Raw genomic sequence first — 24,980 nt, forward strand, 5'->3', positions numbered from 1 at the left:
ATACACAGAATTTATGTGTTCACTTTCATAGGACTTGGTGACTATATACCCACCAAGTATCTACCAACCAAAACAACAGGTTAAGGGTTTCCATCACCTGGAATGTTTCCTCATGCCTCTTACAGTCAATCTGAGACTCCTGCCCCTACTCTGATCCAGTGGTAGCTTCTTTTTCTCAATATAATACCTTTCGATATTCATTCTTTTTGTCTGAATCAATAATTCTTCTCTATGCTAAGCATATTCTATTGTATAGATAAATCATATTTTTCATTTACCTGTTAAGGGACATTTCAGTTGTTTTCAGTTTGGGACTTTCAGAAATTAGGATGTTAAGAACCTTCTTGTACAGCAGTGTGTCAGAACATATATTGTTATTTCCTTTTCTAAAACACCTAAGAGTGGAATTGCTAAATCACATTAATTGTGAGTGTACAATTAATGTAAGAAACAGCTAAGCAATTTTCAAAAGCAGTAGTGTTTTACACTCCCATCAGCAATTTATAAGATTCCATTTCCATCTTTGTCAACACCTACTGTTGTCAATTTTTAAAATGTATCAACATAGCTTTATTGCAAAAGAATGAAGTAAATTAAACACTTAAAGTCAAGCAATATTTTGTAGAATGAATTCTTACATCATTCATAACTTTAAAATATATTATCTGATATAATTAATACTATTATTAACCTTTAAATCTTTTAAACATATTTTGCTTAGTACTCAGTGATCATCTCCCTCACCCCTCACTGAAAGCTTTATTCATTAGAGAATACCATGTTTATGTTGAATTTTTGGGCAATTTTTGTATGTCTTTTCTTTCAAAAATATTTAGCCATTTGAATGTCTATTGTCTAATAATAATGAATTAATCAATGAATAATAAATTTAACAATTAGCTTTAAATTAGTTACAGGGCATTCATGATAACAGTACATACATATTTCAGAAGAAATTAAAATGGAATCTGCAGCTTAATTACATTACATAATGATATTATTTTAGAAATATTAAAAGTAAATTTTTAAACGCCAAGTTATATAGTAAGCTCTTTAGGGTCCTTCACCCATTTGCATTGTTACATTTATTCATCCATATTATGAAAGGATCAAATTTGGTTTATAATTAAAATACATCTCATGTGATATTTATTTGAACTTATCCCAAGTATTTCAGCACTGTAATAAATGCTATAGGAGAAAGAAATACCACATGTGGTGTGTTACGTCAGAAAAGTGAAAAAGTATGAAATGGGATGAAAGAGGTATAAGAATTCTCACAATTGTTGGCATACTAACCTTTTGTTACCTCAGTCAATTTAATGAACTTTTATGGGCAAAATTAAGTTCTCTCTCAGTAACTCAGTGAGTTCTCTCTCACACATACTATGTGGTTGGATAAAAGATACATAAACAGATAGATGAAAGAAAAAGAAAGATGGAAGACAAGACAGGAGGAAGGGAAGGAAAGAAGAAAGAAAACAAAGAAGAAAGAAGAGAAAAAAAGAAAAGAAAGAGAAAAAGAAAAGAAAAGAAAAAAGAAAAGAGAGAAATGTGCATATGAGAGTTCACAATGTCTTTGGGGGCAATAAGAGTTAGTTCTCCATTAGAATAGTTCATTGGAGAATTACTATATGCTTATATCATATTCTGTTGTATATAGATAATGAAATTATAGAGATTAACCAGTGTCATTTCTGCATCAATCTGAAATTTAATCAGAAAATATTTCTCCTTTGGGGCACCTGGATGGCTCAGTTGGTTAAGTATCTCTTGATTTTGGCTCAGGTTATGATATCAGAGCCCCTCACAGGGCTCGATGCTGGCCATGAACCCTGTTTAAGATCCTCTCTCTCTCCTTCTTCCTCTGTCCCTCCCTGCCCCACTCATGCACATGAATGCTCTCTCTTTCTCTAAAAGACAAAAAGAAAGAAAATGTTTCTCCTTCAGAAAAGAAATATTACTGCCTAATCCAAATTAAAATTCTCAGCTGAAACTTTGAAATTTAAAAATGTTTCCAAACGAATCCAAAAATATAGTAATTTTGGCTTTCATTTCTGAACTACAGATTGAACCTTTTACATTATATTCTGAACATGAAGTTCTGTAGGCCTGCTATTAATTTAGATTGGTTACCTTGGAAACAGGAGCTCTTTCTTTTTAACTTATCACTAGTGTCATCCATTTCTATATAACAACAACAAAAAATCAAGATAGAATTTTAAAAAGGTAACTATGTTTTTTTCCGGTCTTTTGAGAGAACAGTTACAGCATAAAGTGTTTAGTAGCAAAATAACATTCATATAAACACAGCTATGTCCATTTGTCATTCATGTTGGGGTGCCAATGATACATATAGTCTTCTAAATCCTTATCTTCAGATCTCTGAAAGACAATAGCTGTTTTTGATAAAAGAGATATGTTGGCTATGCTATCTCCACTCACCATAAAAACAAAAATGCTCACTATATATACTCACAATTTTGAAAAATGTATGTGCTGTATTTGCTTTGCATAATGAAACCAAATTTTGATACAGGTAGAAATTTTATGATGCTATTACTAAATAATATTAATAATTACTGGGTTGAGGGAAAACATGTAACTATTATCTACTTCTATATTTAAGGGGTAATTTTCTCAAAAAGGCAAAGTTTCTAGATGTTACTAAAATTTTTGGCTTGTTTTAAATATCATTTAATGTACCTGTGTAGTACATTTCTAGGAATAACATTATATGCAAATTATTTAACAAAGTGATAAACCTTTAAAGTTAGCTGGAGGCCAAATGACTGGGTTTGTTTTCAGAAACTATGGTTTCACTAAGTCTTCAACTTAACAGCTGTGACTCCTTGGAAAATAACTTATAAGCATAAATATTAAACTTAAAATTTGCTTTATTCTTCATGGAAATAAATTCTACCACCTAAAATTATTTTTATATGGAATTTGACTATGTAAACAAGTTCTTGTTACAGCGTGAGAAATATGCAAATCTAAGTAAATAAAATTAAACATACTAGCTGCTGTCAAGGGTCACTAGTTTATATAAAAAGAATTTCAATTACATGATACACAGAAACATATGAACTAAAATTTCAATTAACTGATTACATTAATCAAGTAAGAACTGAAGTCCATACATATGTTTTTGAATCTCTGGTTACTTTAAATATCAAAAGGTGATGTTTTTCTGATATAAATGAATGAGAAAAAGTTTTAATTTAGCTTATGTATATTTCACTTACTGTAGGACTCGATGCATTTTGTGGTTTATTTAAAAATTAGTGTTTATGGGACACCTGGGTGGCTCAGTTGGTTAAGCAGCTGCCTTCGGCTCAGGTCATGATCCCAGCGTCCTGGAATCGAGTCCCACATCAGACTCCTTGCTCAGCGGGGAGCCTGCTTCTACCTCTGCCTCTGCTGCCTCTTGGCCTGCCTGTGCTCAATCTCTCTCTCTCTCTCTCTGGCAAATAAATAAATAAAATCTTAAAAAAAAATTAGTGTTTATTACAATATCTTGGAAATGAAAAGGTAAGTGTATATTGATGATGTATAGAATATTTACCAGCAATATCACATTTTTGTGCCTTTCATTTCTTATGTAACCAGAATTATTGATAATTAATTAGAACTAAAATTATTGACATTGCTTATACTTGTTTACATTAAAGTACAGATTAAAAATAGTTAGAACTATGTACAATAATAAGTAAATTTATTGCACTCATAAGTACTCAACAAAACTGCATTTTCATATATATTTATTATATTCCCCAAAATACAAATTATAGTTTGGAAAATACTTGGACTAGAAAAGGATTTTATGAATTGTTGCAAAGTTTTCATGGTTGCTCATAAAATTACTATGGATTTTAATATACCTAACCATTCTATGGAGCTAACAGTCATTCATTAGGTTATTTCTATTATAAAATGAATTCTGATTTGAAGCTCAAAATGAAGGGAGTTCAGTTTGCCTCCACAAAGATGGAAGGGAGGAAAAGACAATTATTTCACATTTGTAATACCTAAGACTTACAAAATTATAAAAGTGACTGAGAAATTAAGTTTCTAGATTTTTTAAAAGATTTATTTATTTCTCTTTTAGAGAGAGAATGGGAGAGACCATGCAAGCAGGTGGTGGGGCATAGGGAGAGGCAAAGGGAGAGGAAGGGGAGCAGACTCCCTGCTGAATGCAAAGGCCGATTCAGGGCTCTATCTCACAAACCTGAGATCATGACCTGAGTGGAAGCTAAGAGTCAGTTGCTCCACCAGCTGAGCCACCCAATCACCCCTTGATATTTCTTCTAATTTCTTCCTTGACCCATTGTTTGTTCAGAAGCATATTGTTTAATCTTCACATAAATAAGTTTTTTTTCCCCTTTTTCTTCTTATAATTGATTTCTAGTTTCATGCCATTGTGGTCAACAAAGATGCTTGATAAGATGTTGATCTTCTTAAATTTATTAAGACATTTTGTGGCCTAGAGATGAATCCTGGAGATTGTTTCATGTGTGCTTGAGAAGAATAGGTGTTCTACTGGTTGTTGGAATATTCTATATATGTCTGTTCTGGTCTATCTGGTCTAACATGTAGTTTAAGCCCTGTGTTTTCTTATGGGATAAAGCAAAAGCAGTTTTAAGAGAGAAGTTTATAGAAATAAATGCCTACATTAATTAAAAAAAAAAAAAAAAGATCTCAAACAACCCAAATTTATACCACAAGGAATTAGAAAAAGAAAAACAAACTACAGCAAAAGTTAGGAGAAGGAAGGAATGACAAAGATCAGAGTGGAGATAAATGAAATAGAGACTAACAAAACAATTAAAAAGATCAATGAAAGTAAAGTTGTTGTTTTTTTAATAAACAAAATAGACAAACCATTAGCTACATTTACCAAGGAGGGAAAAAAAAGAGGACTCAATAAGTAAATTTATAAATAAAGGAAGAGTCACCACAACTGATACCACAGAAATACAGAGATCATAAGAGACTACTATGAACAATTATGTGCAACAAGTTAGACAACCTAGAAGAAATGGATAAATTTCTAAAAATACACAACTTAGCAAGATGGAATCATGCAGAAATAGAAAATCTGAACAGATACATTATTAGTAAGGGGATTGGATTAGTAATCAAAAACCTTCCAACAAACAAAATTCAAGGACCATATAGTTTCACCGATAAATTTTAACAACATTTATTTATTTTTTTTTTAAAGATTTTATTTATTTATTTGACAGAGAGAAATCACAAGTAAGCAGAGAGGCAGGCAGAGAGAGAGGAGGAAGCAGGCTCCCTGCTGAGCAGAAAGCCCGATGTGGGGCTCGAACCCAGGACCTGGGATCATGACCTGAGCCGAAGGCAGCGGCTTAACCCACTGAGCCACCCAGGCACCCCAAATTTTAACAACATTTAAAGAAGAATGGATACCAGTCTTTCTATAACTTTTTTCCAAAAATATAGAACAGGAGTAAATACTTTCAAGAATCATTTTATGAGTCCAAGAGTATCTGACACCAAAATCAGACAAGGTCATTACCAGAAAATTGTAGTCCAATCTGTCATCCAGATGACACTAGATGCCAAAATCTTCAACAACATATCAGCAAACCAAATTTTAAAAGTACAAAAAAAAAAAATTATATATCATGATCAGATGAATGTATCCCAGTAATGCAAGGATGGTTCAACATCTGCAAATCAGTGTGATATACCATATATTTTAAAATGTGGGATAAAAAATTATGTGAACATCTCACACAAAAAAGACACAAAAAAGCATTTGACAAAATTCAACATTTCATGATTAAACTGTTAACAAAGTAGGTATAAAGGGATTGTATCTCAATATAATAATGGCCAAAGATGATAAGCATATAGCTAATATCACACCCAATGGTGAAACAATGAAAGCTTTTCCTCTTAGATCTGGAATAAGACAAGGATGCCCACTCTTTTAGCTTTTATTTAACATGGTATTAGAAGTCTTAGTGACAACTATTGGGTAAGAAAAAGCAATTAAATTCATCCCAGTTGGAAGAGAAGTGACAGTCCCTCTTTCCAGATGACATGATACTCTATATAGAAAACCTAAACTGCATTAAAAATAATTAGAAATAATAAATGAACTCAGTAAAATAGCAGTATACAAAATGACATACAGAAATCTGTGGTGTTTTTATACACTAATTACAAGTTATCATCAAAAGAAATAAAATAATCACATGATTGCATTAAAAATAATTAAATACCTGGGAATAACTTTAACAAAGAGGTAAAAGACCTGAACACTGATAACCATAAAACACTGGTGAAAGAAATAAACACACACACACACACACACACACACACACACACACACACACACACACACATAATTGAAAAGATACTCTATGCTCATGAATGGAAGAATTGATATTGTTAAAATGTCCCTACAATAGCATTCTAAATACTCGGTGCAGTTTTTACGGCATTTTTCAAAAAAATAAAATTAAAAAAAAAACTGTCGTAAGTTTTGTATGGAACCACAAAAAAATCCAAGTAGCCAGGGCAATTTTAAGAAGAACAAAGCTAGAGGCGTCAAACTTCCTGATCTCAAGTTATATTACAAAGCTATAGTACTATAGTAATCAAAATAGTTTGGTATTGGCATAAAAGTAAACACAGATCATTGGAACAGAACAGAGAACCCAGAAATAAACCCAACCATATATAATCTATTAATTTTCAACAAAGTAGCTAAGAATATATAATGGGGAAAGGATGGTCTCTTCTATAAATGTTGGGAAAACTGGACAGTCACATGAAAATGAAAGTGGACACTTACCTTACACATACACAAAAATAAACTCAAATGAATTAAGAGTTGAACATAACACCTACATGGTACACTCCCAGAAGAAAACATGGAGCAGGGGGAATAAATTCTTTGACATTGGTCTTGACAATAATATTTTATATTTGATACAAAACAAAGCACCAAAACAAAAATCAACAAGTGTGACTACATCAAACTAAAAAGCTTCTGCACAACAAAAGATAACGTAAACAAAATGAAAATTCAACCCATAGAATGGAAAGAAATATTTGCAAGCCACATATCTGATAAGGGATGAATATCCAAAATGTACAAGGATCTCATACAACTAAACAGCAAAATAAAAAATAATCCAATTTAAAAATAGGCAAAGTACCCAAACAGAACATTTTTCCAAAGAAGACATACAAATGACCAACATATAGACAAAATGGTGCTCAACATCACTAATCATCAGGGAAATTCAAATCAAAACCACAATGATATATCACCTTACAGCTGTTAGGGTATCCCTTAAGAAAAAGACAAGAAAGAAGTGTTAACAAGGATGTAGAGAAAAGAACCCTTGTGCATTGTTGGTGAAAATGTACATTGGCACAGTCACTATGGAAAATAGTATGAAGAGCCTTCAAAAAATTAAAAATAGTAATATCATATGATCCAGCAGTCCCACTGTGGGTATATATCCAAAGGAAACAAAATCATTATTTCAAAGAGATACATGTACTCCCATAAAGCTAACAACATTATTCTCAGTAGCCTAGGTATGGGGACAACCTAAGTGTTCACCAATAGATGAATGGATCAAGAAATGCTTATATGTGTGTGTATGTGTCTGTGTGCGTGCATATATAAAAATTATATATATATATAATCTCCTGTCATTTGACACTACATGGGTGAACTTGGAAAACATTAAGTTTAGTGAAATAAACTAGGTAGGAAAAAAAAAACAAATAACACATGGTATTACTTATATGTGTAATCTAAAACAACAACAACAAAAAAGTCAAAGTCATAGCAACAGGTAGTACAAAAGTGGTTGGCAGGAGCTGGGGGTGGGGGAAATAGGTAAAATGGTACGGAAAAAAAAAATGCTCTTACCCTACCGTTATACTATATCCCATCTGGGACATAATCCACTAAAATAATCCAAAGGTGCAAAAAAACTGCAAATCATTCATAACTCAATGTATTCATAAGTCAGAGTTTGCTAGTCTAGAAAACTACTGGGTAAATTGGATATAAGATACATATTTAACAATATTAATGTTCACATTGATATTAATATGTTTTAGGTTAAATACATTCAATATAGATATATATGAAAATCTCATGGTTAATAAAGAAGTCAATAACAGAAAAGAGCAACATTTAAGATTTCTATAGTTTGTTGGCATAATTATTCTTAAGGTTCATTCTCCAAACAAATAAATAGCTACATAAATAAAGCACTGAGAGAGAGAGAGAGAGAGAGAGAATGGACTATCAGCATTCTTTTTGTAATGAAATAAATAAATATTCTCACCAAAATCTCTAGGAGTAAGGGCATGGACTAATGAGATAAACTTACACAAAATTGGAAATCCAGTATTGCTCTTTGGAACACAAATGATAATAACACAAAGCGACACTGCAGAGCCAGGAGAAGTAAGAAATTGATTCCCAAGGAATTTAAATCTTTAAATTATTAGGTGCAGAACATTAAATAGCTATGCATATAAGAATTAATGCAAAGAATAATAAACATTATCAAGAAAAGGAAAGGATAAAATGCATGGCAAATTGAAGAAAAAACACAATATATGAAATTATTGAAAATTTACAATTCACTAAAATGGTTCACTAACAGATGAAATACCTCTAAAGATAGGATTAAAAGTATCCCCTGAGCAGGAAAACAAACCCAAAGGAGCTATCAGGGTGAATCCCAGAGACTCAGAAAGGTGAACAATATAAAATAGAGATTAAAGAGTTATATAGGATAGAGTGAGGGCTTAAAACAGGAGACATTTGTACTGTCACACTTCTGAAAATTAGAAATCTGAAATCACTGTTTGGACAAGGTCATGATACTTCCAGAGGTTCTTAGTGAGCATCCTTCGTGTGTTCCAGCTTGTGGCATTTCCTGGCATTCCTTGGCTTCAGACAACAGAACACCAGCATCTACCTCTCCATCTTTACATGGCTTCCTTCCTCTTGTCTCTGCATTGTCTTCTTTTCTAATGAGGGCACCAGTCATTGGATTTAGGGTTCACTCTAAATCCAGGATAATTTCTTCTCAGGATCCTTAATCAATTTTTATCTTGCCAAAATCTATTTGCAGTTAAGGTCACATTCTAAGGTTCCAGGTCCATATTTTGGGGAGTCACTATTCAATCCACTATAGAAAATGGCCAAATAGGGGCACCTGGGTGGCTCAGTGGGTTAAGCCTCTGCCTTCGGCTCAGGTCATGATCTCAGGGTTCTGGGATCGAGCCCCGCATCGGGCTCTCTGCTCAGCAGTGAGCCTGCTTCCTCCTCTCTCTGCCTGCCTCTCTGCCTACTTGTGATCTCTCTCTCTCTCTCTCTCTCTCTCTGTCAAATAAAAAAAAAAAGAAAGAAAGAAAATGGCCAAATAGCCAATGTAAGAAAAATAAAAATATAAAATCGCATTTATTCACAAAGTAAAAGAGTATATATTGATGAAAATGAATAAGCCAGGAATACATAGTATAATATGGGTAAATCTTATATATATGTGGTGTTGAGTGAAAAAATCTATTTCTAATCATGTATACAACATGATTCCACTTATATAAATTCAAAACAATAAAACTAAATTTATATGTTCTGATCATGTATAAATATGCTAAATCATATTTTAATAAATTAAAGCAAATGATAATTTTTTAAAATGTAGGACAGTATTTATGACTGGGTGTGGGAAGGAGGATGATGGGGAATGAAATTAAAGAAGAGTATAAAGATCATTTCAAAAGTATTGGTAATATCCCAGTTCTTAGGTTGAGCAGTGGCCTCACAAAGATATGTGTGTGTGTGTGTATGTCTGTGTCTGTGTCTGTGTGTATATGTGTAAAACATTCAGAAATAGAACTACTTTTTTAAAAAGCTGGAAAAAAAAGTTACATTTATGAGAACAGGTGCCCCAAATTTAAATAAGAAATAAAGCACTCAGTAGACTTAACCACCTGAAATTTAAGGAAGAAAGGAGTGGGGCTAAGCATGAAGAAAGAGCATATGGAAGCTTTTTGTTTTAATTTTAGACTCATCTCTCACATATTCACATATGTGCATAATCATGGAAATAAATAGATCTGCCTTTCCCTATTACAAATAGTAACATTAAAAGAGATGATAGTTGCATTTTAACTAATTTTAAAAGCAATACAAAAATATTTTGTATGTATTTCATTCCAATACAATCACATATGACTCTCATGATATTTTACATCATAGTTGAATTCTGATCAATTTGTTACAGAGAATGTGTGGAAATACCTCTTCAACAAAACGAAAGATGAGCCTATATTAGGTTTTACATTATGGTAATAAAACATGGAAATTTTGTATTAAAAAATAAAGGAGGAACAATAAATACAGCTAGCCCACATAAATTTCTCTGTCCTCTCACTTTGTTAATCAGCTACATAATTTAATTATGGAAAATATTATTACAAGGCATAGTTTGAATAAACAGTAACCTTGATGTATCATATTAGGAACATGTTTTTTAAAATTTAGGCATCAGGAGCCATTTATCAAACCATGTGCTATTTTGGCATATTTAATAATATTATAAGATTATTAATCTGTATATAAATAACAAGAATTTAGTTGTTTGGGATTTCTATGTTTGTCAGACCTTTTACTGAGAATTGATTTTAAGAAGACTTTTGAGTAAAAATTAAAAGCCAGAATTTTTGGTTTTTATCACAGATTTTCCTAAAAACCTTATTTTTTTCAGTTCTTATAACATCATTTGACTTTTACATAAACTCAAAAAAAGTCAATATTTAACTGCTTTTTTCCTTTTTGATTAAAGTTTTCAGTTAATGATTATTTTTGAAGTCATCCCATAGTTTCAAAGCTGTACCTTAGTTTTGGTTTGCTTTCTGACAAATTATATCTTCATCTTCTCTCTACCACTCCACATATTTATGCTTTAAGCTAGGAACAAATGTCCCTCCTATACATTCTTTGAGGTTCCTAAAGAACTCAGTCAGTGCACTATTTGCTGCAGATACTAGCAGATCAGTATCCTTTATTTTCTTGTTTCTTCATTTAAGAAGCTTTTCTTATATTTAGAATTGTGAGTCTCCTCAAAAAAAAAAAAAAAAAAAGGTGGGGGGAGGGAGCTGTATCTTCTGCATCCATAGAGTTAATTATTAATTAAAGTATTCGATAGAAGAATAAGTGAAACCAGATCTTTGAAGAATCCTTGAAAGTTTGGGTTTGCATACAAAAGTAAAAACTAAATTCAGAAGCTCACAATTCTCTCCCCCCCCAATCCTGGAGCTATTAAGATGATTTGTAATACTATTTACATACAGGTAAGACTGGATATTTCATTTATATTACTTACTTTTTCCAATTGTATAAGAAAGGATGATTTTACTATATATTTCAGTTTTAAAAAAATAATGCAATAAGAGACTAAAAATACTTTCCACTGAGATAAAAGTTTATATAAATCTAATTTTCCTGATTTTTAACACAAAGAAGTGTTTTGTATCCATGAACTGTGTCCACAGAAAGTGAACTAAAATTGCTAAGTGAACAAACCTGCTATTCCTGGATTCCTAGTATGGTTCATTTTTATTTACTAATGGAAATTCTGCCTTTTGTTCACATTTACATATGTTTTCCTTAGTGTTTTACCCAACTAAAGCTTTTATCCCCTTCTGTGTGGAAGGTGTGGAAGTTCTAAACCTGGTATGAGAAAAAGAAAACTGGACTAGCTCTCAGAAAACTCCATGTAATGGTAATCATTGGCCTGATATTTTTCTCTCACATAATTCTTCAAATAGACCAAAGATGTTGAGAGGATGGTGTGAAGAACAAATTAGATGATATATATTAACTAAAATAAAAATCATGATTTATTACAATTATGTAAGTTATTTGAATATTAATATCCAATTTTCTTGAAAAAATACCTATTTCTGACTTGCACAGTATTTCACAATTGCTCATATTCCATGAACTAGACATTGTTTTCTTCCACTCAGAGTTTCCAAGTTAATGAAGGATGGTAGCTTGACTGCCTCAAATGTATGTTTTCCTTGTACAGCAACATTTTTTCTTTATTTGGTTTCTGGCGATAAGGCAGAAAGTACCATACCCTATTAACCCAAGTCTTTCTGTATCCTTCAAAAATTTTTCTGTAAACGATTCCCTTTTAGGAGAAGTTAATCATAAAAATAAAAGCCTTACCAATAATTTCCTACCATCTTGTTTTCATAATGTACTTAAATATTTATACTTCTACTCCTACATTAAGCTAATCAAATGAGAAATACTGCTAAAGGAATTGCCTTATAAATAAAGGCTGCCCAGAAAGATGATAATCTACTTTTCTATGCCTCTGTAATTTTCTAACCAAATAGGTTTTCATTGTGTTACAAAATACTAGCAGATTACCAGTGACATGAAAAATGTGTCAGCACATATAAATGCAGGCTGATACTAATGACTATTATTCATTATATTATTGACTCAAAAGAGATTGTGTTTACAGAGAGCAATGTTTGAACCAAGGATAAATAATATGTTTAAAAAATATAAAACCTTTTTTCGCTCTTTCATTAATTCTAGTTTTTTTGTTAAAAAACTAATTTTAGTTTAAACAGTTATTGTCTTGGATTTGCATAGGTACTAACAGACAAGTTTGAACACATCATTAATTTAGGTAATTAGTCTATTGCTTCCTCTCAAATTATGATTATATAAATTAATGTTAAACGAATCTCATTTAGAATTATATTTTGGGTTTAGAATAGGTTCAGAATCTTAGAGTCATCAGAAAAAAGTCAGAAAAGAGTAAATTTTTACAAAAATACTTTAATGACACTAAAAGTAATGAAAAATATTCTGAATAATTTATTTGTTTCTTCTTCATATGGGTCTTGTTTTTTTACAGGCTTGATTGTAAATATTAATATACATAACATGTATGTAATATAACACACGTACACACATAGATAATATTTAAATGTAAATTTTACATGCTTTCAAAATCTGTTAATGTTCATACTCTATCAGGTATAAACATATTCAGAAGTTATACATAGTATCTTTTTTAAGCATGTTGGAATTTGCTTTATTTTTTAAACATTTTTAAATTTAAATTCAATTAATTAGCATATAATATATTTTGGTTTCAGAAGTACAAGCCCAGTGCTCATTACGTCACATGCCCTCCTTAATGTCCATCACCCAGTTACCTCATTCCTCTACCCCCACCCCTCCAGCAAGCCTCAGTTTGTTTCCTATAGTTAAGAGTCTCTTAGAATTTGTCTTGCTCTCTGGTTTTGTCTTGTTTCATTTTTTCCCTCTCTTCCCCTATGATCCTCTGTTTTGTTTCTTAAATTCCACATATCAGTGAGGTTATATGATAATTGTCTTTCTCTTATTGACTTATTTTGCTTAGCATAATACCCTCTAATTCCATCCACATTGTTGCAAATGGCAAAATTTCATTTTTAAAGGCTGTGTAATATTCCATTGTATATATCTTATCTTCTTTATCCATTCATCTGTTGATGGACATCTGGGCTCTTTCTGTATTTTGGCTATTGTGGACATCACTGCTATAAACTTTGGGATGCAGATGCTTCTTTGAATCACTACATTTGTATCTTTGAGATAAATACCCAGCAGTGTAATTTCTGGGTCATAGAGTAGCTCTACTTTCAACTTTTTGAGAAACCTCCATACTGTTTTCCAGAGTGGCTGCATCAGCTTGCATTCCCACCAACAGTGTGGGAGGGTTTCCCTTTTTCTGCATCTTCACCAACATCTGTTGTTTCCTGACTTTCTAGCCATTCTGAGAAATTATACATCATAATATCTTATAGGCAAACTACTTATCTTGGTATTTCTTCAATTTATGTCAAGTAAATGTTGCAGGATAAGTTCAGATTGTTATATAATAAAAACAAACAAACAAAAGTGAGCTTAACACTTAAGAAGGAAAACTGCTAGACATTATGTATCTGGAAATCTATAGAAAATATACTGGAAAACAGTCACTCGTCGTGTTCACTAAATTTTTGGTTTTATCCATTTCATTTTAAAATACCACATGCCCGGTGCCTGGGTGGCTTAGTGGGTTAATCCACTGCCTTCGGCTCAGGTCATGATCTCAGGGTCCTGGGATAGAGTCCCGCATCGGGCTCTCTGCTTAGCAGGGAGCTTACTTCCCTCTCTCTCTCTCTCTCTCCCTGCCTCTCTGTCTACTTGTGATCTCTCTCTGTCAAATAAATAAATAAAATTAAAAAAAAATACCACATGCATATTTCTTGGGAAAGGAAGACTGCTCTCTTAGAGCATGTATCTGAAAAGTGTACTAAGCCTTTGATTAGCACATAACATGAGCACAGCACATAAAGATATTTATACTACACAAATAATAGATTCATTTCTATGTTTAGTAAAAATTAGAAGCAAGAAAGGGAAACATACCCAAAAGTAATATGGGATTAGAGTTCTCTTCAGAAAAAAAAAATAGTTTTAAATGATCAACTGGAATTATAGAGCTATGTATTAGAAAATGTAGATGACTTAATCTGTATGTATGATATTTTGGCTAGTAAATATTCACAATAATATTTCCACAGTACGGATTTCTTTATGAATGTTGTTTTCTTCTCAGTTAACCTAGTTTCTCTATACATGTGGGGATATTTTCCAGAAACAGCTTAGAATTTTTGCCTTCGTATAAACAACCAAAACATTGCTCTTTCCCTGCTACAATAATTTTTTAACTTTTTGAAGCCACAACATATATACAACCTATAATAAAGATAATTAAATTTTAAACATATTTGTAAATATATATAATGTGTGGTCATTAGAAAATACCAAAAAACATCATTGGAAAATATCTAGAAAAAAGTTGAGAAGAAATTCTTTTTAAAAATTGAGTATGGTTGGGGACACCTGGGTGGCTCAGTGGGTTGAGGCCTCTGCCTTTGGCTCAGGTCATGATCCCAGGGTCCTGGGATTGAGCCCCACATTGGGCTCTCTGCTTGGCAGGGAGCCTGCTTCCCTTCCTCTCTCTCTGCCTGCCTCTCTGCCTACTTGTGATCTCTGTCTGTCAAATAAATAAATAAAATAAATTTTTAAAAAATTGAGTAGGGTTGACACATGATGTTACATTGTTTCAGGTTTATATCATAGTAATCCCACAAGTTTATACATTATTCTATGCTCACTACAAGTGTAGCTACCATCTGTCACCATACAAGCTATTAGAATACCATTGACTGAAAAGAAATTCTTGACCTTTTTATTTTAACAGGAAGTGCATCCATTTGATCTCAAGAAGCCAAAAGACCCCCAAAAGTATACATATTTCCTTAACTCCGAAAGTTATTTTAATTTTTACATAGAGATACTTAAGAGCTAAAATCTGAAGAAAGACATCTCTGGTTCCACCACAGCATCATTGTTTTAACTAGAGATAAACATGGCCTCCACCAACAATTTTTATTTTAGTAACTGAGAAGTGTAGGGACCTGAAGCCTTTTTAATACACTCATCCACTTGTTTTCCTTCTGGTCTCAAATGTAAAAAGTTCCTCTCATTAGCCTTGTCTATAACTCTGATAATTGAGAATTCCAGGAGTATGAGGCCGATCGTGATAGGAAAGAGATCCCCTATTGCTAAAGAATCCCTTAGGGTGTTCATTATATATTCTTAAGGATTGTCTCTATTTTAATAGAATTTCTACATGAAAAAGTTTTTCATTTAATCATATAACATACACATTGTGCATTATTATTAAACAAATAGTCTTCATACCTAATCTAATTAGTACTAATCAGTTAAAAATAAAAATCTTATTCTATATGTTGGCTATAGAACTCACTTATAATATTCAAATTTATTTACCTATAGTGTAAAAAAATTCCTTTTTACCTAAATAGTAAAAGTTTATTATAGAAAAGATAGTATACAGCAATATGCAATTGAAATGAACTTTTGCAAAATCACAAAGGGTACTGAATTACTGAAATTTTTATATAGTAATTATACATCATTTCTCAAAATTTAAAGGAAGTCCCTTTCATTTTTTCTACATGAAAGTGATTTTCTTATCTAAACTATTATTTTGATCCTCTTGCCTATTTTAGACTCAAATAGTGCGAGGGTTTTCAATACATTTTGGGAGAAATACCCTTCAATTCTGAAGTTTCTATCATTGTATCAATAGCACTCAAGTAGAAATTAGTATTGTTACTAAGGCATAAAGAAGTAGCAGTAGTTTCTAAATTGTGGGGACACCGTAAATATTATAAGTAATAAAGCATTATAATCACCTTATCAATTACATTAAAATAGTTTACCATAAATTTCTTATGTTCATCCTACAAAATATGTACAAAAATCTTTAATTTAGTCACTATAAAATGAATGTTGAGAGATCGTTACTGGTATATATGCAGATAAAGTCTTAGATTATTATGAAATTCATTTTAGTTATGATACAAACATTTAAGTCTAAAAAATGAAAGAAATAGTATTCTAGCCGTATGTCATTGAATTGGACATGCTAGTGTATTCATATCTAATGTAATTTATATGGTTGAAAGCTGCATATGGTTACTGCCATTCAAAATAAAATGAAATATGCATATTTAATTTCAAATAAACACTGTGTAATTTATAACCAAAACAATTTCAGTGGAAACATAAGCAGTTGTGCTGTGTGCACCGCTAGTTTTCTGTTAATAAAAGTTGAAGTCAGTCTTCAAAGAAATTGCTCTCCTGCTTTACTTTACTTATACTTCACAAAATTGGTGTCATTTAGTGGGAAATGAATCATGCTTTCTAAAGATGGGTGAGGAAAATATGGCAAAAGTGATAAGGGAATCAATAATCTTGCCATTAGTTCTGATTAATCAGGATATTTGTAAGTTATTCAGAGTATGAAATGGTTCACTAATAGTAACAGATTGATTGAAAAAGACCAATGTTAAATTTATAAACAAGGGGAAATTTTTCAGGAGTGTTGTTCAAAATCAAAATATCAATATGGCTTCCTAATTATGTAAGCAGGAATTAAGCTAAACATAATTCTTTTTGTTACTCTTATAGATTGAATTGTGTTCTGTACCAAATTCATATGTTGAAGTCCTGACTCCCAATTTGGTAATAGGTAATAGGTAAGGAAGTAATTACTGTTAAATGAAATCTAATCCAATATGACTGGTGTTCTTCTAAGAAGAGAAAAAGACACCAGGAGTACATATGCATAGTGCAAAGACCATATGAGAAAAGAGAAGGAAACAAGCCATGGAGAGAGGTCTCAAGAGAAACCAACCCTGCCAGCACCTTGATCTTGGACTCCCAGGCTCTAGAAATGTGAGAAAATAAATTTCTGTTGTTGAAGTCACAGAGTTTGTGGTATTTTGTTATGGCAGCCCTAACTAACAAATACAATAACTTCAAAGGGTATTCTCTGTGATTTTGGAAATTAAAAATATGCATTAAAATTGTGTATTAATCTACATTAACTAAAGTTATCCATTGGTAGAACAAGCTATCTCATAAACCAATCCCATATTTAAACAGAGCTAGATAGTCATCTGTTAACAGATCTCAAGAATATTTATATAGGTAGAGACACAAAATGACCTGAACTTTAATGTTTGCCTTAACTTTAAAAAATCTTGAATAATTTTCAGAGTATCACTAAGTTAAATTTGTCTTCTATATTCAAACATTAAATAATAATTATAAAGTAATGAGAATGAGATGAAGATGAATAGAAAATAATTCCTTCCAATCAAGGGTGAAGTTTGGGGGGAGAGTAATGACAAACTATAAACCAAGTTAAAGAACGATGATTGAACTATAAATGTCTTCTGAACGAAGAACAATGAGGGCACAGAAGAAAGGTGGATGAACTTTTTCTAGCAGAGATTTCCCCAAGTTGGGAATCCTTGAGTAAGTAGGGTCTAGGGAAATTTTTAACTTTCTGAAATATATTACCACTTATTATGAGTATATATGTGGATGTGAAAACATTTTAGGTGTAAATAAGATAAGCCCAATTCAAATTAGCTAATGCAAAAAGGGTCTTTATTTTAGAGCAATGAAGCAATTTATGTAACAGAAGAAAAGACTGAATACTTAATCCATGGGAAGGGCAAGGGTGCAGCAAAACCCAGAAACCACTAGAGCAGGTATTCAAGTGCTTCCACAATTCTTTTCCCATCATTCATTGCTCTACATGTCAATTTATGTTCTTTTGTTGCAGAATGTTTCCCATAAAATGAAGGAAACCTAACAGCTCAAGAGGCTTTTTTTTTTTAATCTTAAATAATAAGGGACACTCTTTTTTGCTCTCTTTAGAATCAACTTCAAAAATTCCAGGGAAGGCTTTGAATATTGCAGCCTGTGATATTGAACTAAGATTTTGATTAATCTATTTTAAAATAACCACATGGAAAGAACAGTGGGAAGGACAGGGACTGTACATACAACAACATCTAGTATAGATCCAAGAGAAAGCTTTCAACTAATTTTAATTAATCCTGGCAAGACTAAACCAAGAATACCAGGAGGGCAAGCATTTTAGGCTGACAAAACAACAAAAAAAAAAACTAAAAATAAGTGCTACATGTGCTATGTAGTAAAGATAGGACATAAAAATAAAGCAAGGCTACACCATGAAAAGTAACATATACTATGTCTAATTTGTGCTTTATGTCATATTGTTATTAGGGTTTAGCATTAGTATGGTTTTAATTATTGATTCCTAAGTTTAATTCCAAGAAGACCTGAGGATTCCAAAAGGGTCATTTCTGTGTTATAGTAGGAATGGAGTTGGAGCAAGAGGTCAAGCAAAAAGATTTGGCATCTTATCAACATGCAAATTTATATATTTCTTTATGCATTTTGCTAATATGTCTCCTTAAAATATAGATCAATAGAAATTTTTAAGAATTTGGTGGAATAGTCATGGAAATAGTATAAGTAAGAAAGATATGATCAAAATTTAATTTTAGAATTAACTTCTACCTCAAAAAAGAATGCAGGGAATTATGGGACTGGAAGTAATAATCAAGCATGGAAATAAATACAATATTCTGAAATAATGGTTGAAGTTCTGCATAAATGTAATAGCAGTGATGATCATAAGGAGGGAACAGATTCAACACATATTAAGCAAGTAAAAATGATGTTTTTGTGAACTGTAAGATAGGAAGAAATAGGGCACAAGTGGGGATTGTGGATTGAAGATGGAACACAGAATTAAAGACAGATTTTGGTCTTTAGTGATTATATGATAATGGGGACAAAAGTAGGTGTGATAAAAGTAATTTGTCTCACAACAGAAAGGATTTACTTTGGGTGATGAGAAATTCTAATCTGAAGCTTGTAGAAGATGTGAAACTTGAGGCTCCTGCCTGGCTCAGTAGGAAGAGCATGCGACTCTTGATCTTGGAGTCATGAGTTTGAGCCCCACGTTGGGTGTAGAGATTACTAAAAAAAAAAAAAAAAAAAAAAAGAAAGAGAGAGAGAGAAAAGAAAAAAAATAGTAAACTTAAAAAATGTGAAAGCTGAAGAGTTTTTAGGAAAATGTTGAAGATCATGGAGTGAGTAAGATTGTTTAAAAAAAAATGTTTGATGACAGAAACAATGTGAAGCATGAAACCCTGAGAAATACTAAGTTTAGAAAATTGGCAAGACCAAAGAGGGTAAGTAATGATCCAAAAGTAAATTATGTGCTGGAAACCAAAAAGTGGGGGTTTAAACAGGAAGAATCAAATATTAGAGAAAATATGAATAAGACGAGGTTTGAAAAATGTTGATTAGTTTTGTCAGGGAAAAGCTTATTAAGCAACTTAAAGTCCCATTTTAGAAATCATGGGCAAACTAGATTTCTTATTGTCTAAGAAGTAAAAGGAAAGCCAAGAAGGATGAAAATTAATATAATTCTCAATGAACAAATGAACAAAAATGAACAAAAGAAAGACATAATAGAGACAAGACCCTACTCTTTGAACACTCAATTGATTTGTCAAATTAGGTAAACACTCTAAGATAGTTTTACCGATCATCATAAAAATGAACAGAACTTACCAAATATTTGTGTCAAAAAGGATGGGCTAAGATAGACTGCAGCAGTAGAATTTCCACAGATCTCTATAGCTTAAAAAACACAGGTAGAAAGCTGGAATCATCAGAATTCTGGACCTGAAGTTACACTACAAAGTTGTAGTATCAAAATAGTATGATACTGACACAAAAATAGATACATAGACCAATAGAGCAGAATAGAAAATACAGAAGGGAAACCACAATTATATGGTCAATTAATCTTTAACAAATCAGGAGAGAATATCCAATAAGAAAAAGACAGTCTTCTCAAAAAATGGTGTTGGAGTGTTGGAAAAATTGGACAACAATAAGTAAAAGAATAAAACTAGTAATCTAGCTTTACTAACTTTACTTTACTTGCACCATACACAAAAATAAACTCAAAATTAAAGATCTAAATGTGAAACCTGAAGCCATAAAAATCCTAGAAGAGAACACAAGCAATAACTTCTTTGACATTGGCCATAGCATTTTTTTTTTCTAGATAGGTCTCCTGAGGCAAGGGAAATAAAAGCAAAAAAAAACTATTAGGAATACATCAAAATTAAAAAAAAAAAAGATTTCTGTTTCTCAAAGGAAACTAAAAGGCAACCTATGAAATAGTAATAGATATTTTCAAATGACATTTCTGATAAAAGGCTATTATCCAAAATATATAATGAACTGGGGTGCCTGGGTGGCTCAGTGAGTTAAAGCCTCTGCCTTCGGCTCCAGTCATGATTCCAGGGTCCTGGGATTGAGCCCCACATCGGACTCTCTGCTCAGTGGGGAACCTGCTTTCTCCTCTCTCTCTGCCTGCCTCTCTGCCTACTTGTGATCCCTGTCTGTCAAACAAATAAATAAAATCTTAAACACACACACAAATACACACACACACACACAAAAAAAATATATAAAGAACTTATAAAACTCACACCCCCAAATAATTGAATTTAAATTGGGCAGAAGATATGAACAGACATTTGTTCAAAGAAGACATCCAGATGGCCACACAGCCACTTACTATGAGGAAAATAGATGTAAATCAAAACTACAATGATGTATTTATTACCTTCCACCTGTCAGAACGGCTAACATCAACAGCACAAGAAACAATAGGTGTTGGTAAGGATGTGGATAAAAAGGAATCCTCATACACTGTTGGTGGGAATGCAACCTGGTGCAGCCACTGTGGAAAATAGTATGGAAGTTTCTCAAAAAGTTAAAAATGGTACTACCTTATGATCCAACAATCACACTACTAGGTATTTACCCAAAGAATACAAAAACACTAATTCAAAGGGATACATACACTACATACACCCCAATGTTTATAGCAGGATTATTTGGAATAACCAAGATATGGAAGCAGCCCAAGTGTCCATTAATTGATGAATGAATAAAGAAGATCTATATATCTATATATCTATATATATATGTGTGTGTGTGTGTGTGTGTGTATACACATATATATATGATAGATAGATAGATATGGTGAGATATTATTCAGCCATAAAATAAATAAAATCTTGCCATTTGCATTGACACGGATGAAGCTAGAGAGTATAATCCTAAGTGAAATAAGTCAGAGAAAGTAAAATACCATATGATTTTACTCATTGTGGAATTTAAGAAACAAAACAGATGAGCAAAGGGAGGAGGAAGAAAGAGATTCTTCAAGATGGCAGTGGTGTAGGAGGACTCTAGGCTCCTTTCACTCCAGAAACACGACTAGATAATTATCAAATCATCCTAAATACTCCAGAAATCAACCTGAAGATCGGCAGAACAAACTCCACAACTAAAGGGAGAGAAAAGGCCAAATCAAAGAAGGTAGGAAGTGTGGAGACATTGTGTAGGGGAGAAATAGATCATGGCTGCTATGGAGTGGGGTGGTAACCCATGGTCATGGGGAAGGGTAAGAGGGAGAGAAGCACACAGGGGAATGTACAAAGAGAGCATTTCCCCAATGCGATTGGTTTGAGAGAATGAGAGGGGCTGAATTTTGTGAGTTTTTGCAATCAAAAGGGCTAAATTCTGGAGTTTTAAAGGTCAATGGGCTTGGCTAAGATAGAGCCCTGAGGGCACTGCCTTTCTCCTGGAGCCTTCTCTCCAACAAACAACCAGGGAGAAGATGACATGCAAACAGCAATCTGAACACCTGGAGCACACAGTGGGGAGATTATTTGCTCATCTTTGAGTGTGTCCCTGGGAGGCAGCATTCAAAGAGATATATATCTCTTCTTAAACAGGGGAGCTGGCCCACACCATTCCCTGCCTCTCAGCATAAATACAGCCACTGGTGGGAGGCAATGCAGCACCAGTGCTAGCTGCCTTACATGCTCATGCCAAAGCCCACTGCCCTGCACTTTGGCAGGTCTGCCCTCATAAATCAAGCATGCCTCAGTCCCAATGTGGCAGGCCCCTCCCTCAGAAGACCAGTGCAGGCTCATGCCCCCACCATGTTTCGAAAGCCTGGAATTTTATTTTTATTATTTTAATTTTTAATTTTTTAAAATTTCTTTTCTGTGTACCAGAATTCATTGTTTATGAACCACACCCAGTGCTCCATGCAGTACATGCCCTCCATAATACCCACCACCAGACTGATCCAACTTTCCAACCCTCTCCCCTTCAAAATCCTCAGATTGTTTTTCAGAGTCCATAGTCTCTCATGTCTCATTTCCCCCTCCAGTTTCCCTCAACCCCCTTCTTCTCCCCATGTCCCCATGTCCTCCATGTTATTTCTTATGCTTCACAAATAAGTGAAACCATATAATAGTTGACTCTCTCTGCTTGACTTATTTCACTCAGCATAATCTCTTCCAGTCCCATCCATGTTGATACAAAAGTTGGGTATTCATCCTTTCTGATGGAGGCATAATATTCCATAGTGTATATGGACCACATCTTCCTTATCCATTCATCCATTGAAGGGCATCTTGGTTCTTTCCACAGTTCGGCGACTGTGGCCATTGCTGCTATGAACATTGGGGCACAGATGGACCTTCTTTTCACTACATCTGTATCTTTGGGGTAAATACCCAGTAGTGCAATTGCAGGGTCATAGGGAAGTTCTATTTTTAATTTCTAAAGGAATCTCCACACTGTTCTCCAAAGTGGCTGCACCAACTTGCATTCCCACAAACAGTGTAAGAGGGTTCCCCTTTCTCCACATCCTCTCTAACACACGTTGTTTACTGTCTTTTTGATTTTGGCTGTTCTAAATGGAATTTTATTTTTTTTAAGATTTTATTTATTTATTTGACAGAGAGAGAAAGATCACAAGTAGGCAGAAAGGCAGGCAGAGAGAGAGAAGCAGGCTCCCTGCTGAGCAGAGAGCTTGATGCGGGGCTCGATCCCAGGACCCTGAGATTATGACCTGAGCCAAAGGCAGAGGCTTAACCCACTGAGCCATTCAGGTGCCCCCTAACTGGAATTTTAAATTAAACGTCAGCAGGTGTGCTTGGGATAGAGCCAGGAGGGCACTCTGTTTTCCCAGAGAGAAGGAGGTAAACAACCTGGGACAGACAGTGTAGCAAGAGCATCTGAAAAATGCCTGGAGCACACAATGGTACAGATTATTTGCTCTTCTATAAGTGCTTTCCTAAGGGGCAGCATTCACAGAGACACTTCTCTGGGGCAAAGGAGCTGGCTGGCTCTGTTTCCTTCCCCCTCCTCTGAGCATTAACGTGAGGGAAGTAGCTCAGTACCTACACTAGCCGCCTACCTCGCATTCACCAAGCCCCACAACCCTGTGCTCTGTTAGGACCACTCTTCTCAGTGAAACTTGCCTCAGTCCCAGGGTAGTGGGCCCCTCCCCCAGAAGACCAACATAAACCCCAGCCCACATAATGTCTCCTAACCAGAGAGCTCTGCAGGAACTCAGTTCTGGTGAAGTTGGTGTCAGATCTCATTTCACAAGCAGTCCAGAGCACACCTAGTTAAAACTCACCATATTTAGATCAGGGAACCAAATACTACCCACAGCAGACAAAGGAGAGCCTCTACAGATGACTGGTCTAAATGACAGAGCAGCCAAAATACAATAGCAGAGTGTATGCAGCACACACCAGAGACACTCCCTGAAGCACCAGGCCTGAAGCACAGGTCCTGGGCACTACATGACCTCTTCTTCATAAGGCCATTACTTTCAGGAGCAGGAGACATAACTGGCTTTTCTAACTCAGAAAAGAAGGCCGAGACTTAGATAAAATCCCAAATGAAAGACTAAGATAAGGCCAAGCCCAGAGATCTAAGTGAAACAGATATAAGAAACATATCTGATGGAGAATTTAAAACAACAATCATAAGGATCCTCACTGGGCTTGCAAAAAGAATAGAAGATACATAGAGATGAAAGAGTTTAAAAAGAATCAGAGATGAGGATTAAAATAAAAGATTAGAAACAGGCTTGAGCAATGAAAAAGCAGGCCAGAAGAAACAGAGGAAATTAATTAATAACCTAAAAGACAAAATAATGAAAAATAATAGAGCTGAACAAAAGAGAGAAAGAATTATGCAACATGAGAGTAGACTTAGGGAGCTCAGTGACTCCATCAAATATAATACAATTCATATTATAAGGGTCCCAAAAGAGGAGAGAGAAAAGAAGGCAGAAAATTTATTTCAAGAAATAATAGAAAACTTCCCTAATCTGGAGAAGGAAACATATCCAAATATAGGAGATGAAAAGAACTCCTATCAAATCAATTCCCATCAAAACAGGCCAACATGGGTGCCTGGGTGACTCAGTGGGTTAAGCCTCTGCCTTCGGGTCAGGTCATGATCTCAGGGTCCTGGCATTAAGCCCTGCATTGGGGGGGTCTCTTCTCAGCAG

Source organism: Lutra lutra, chromosome 6 (genome assembly GCF_902655055.1).
Source record: "Lutra lutra chromosome 6, mLutLut1.2, whole genome shotgun sequence".
NCBI lineage: Eukaryota > Metazoa > Chordata > Mammalia > Carnivora > Mustelidae > Lutra > Lutra lutra.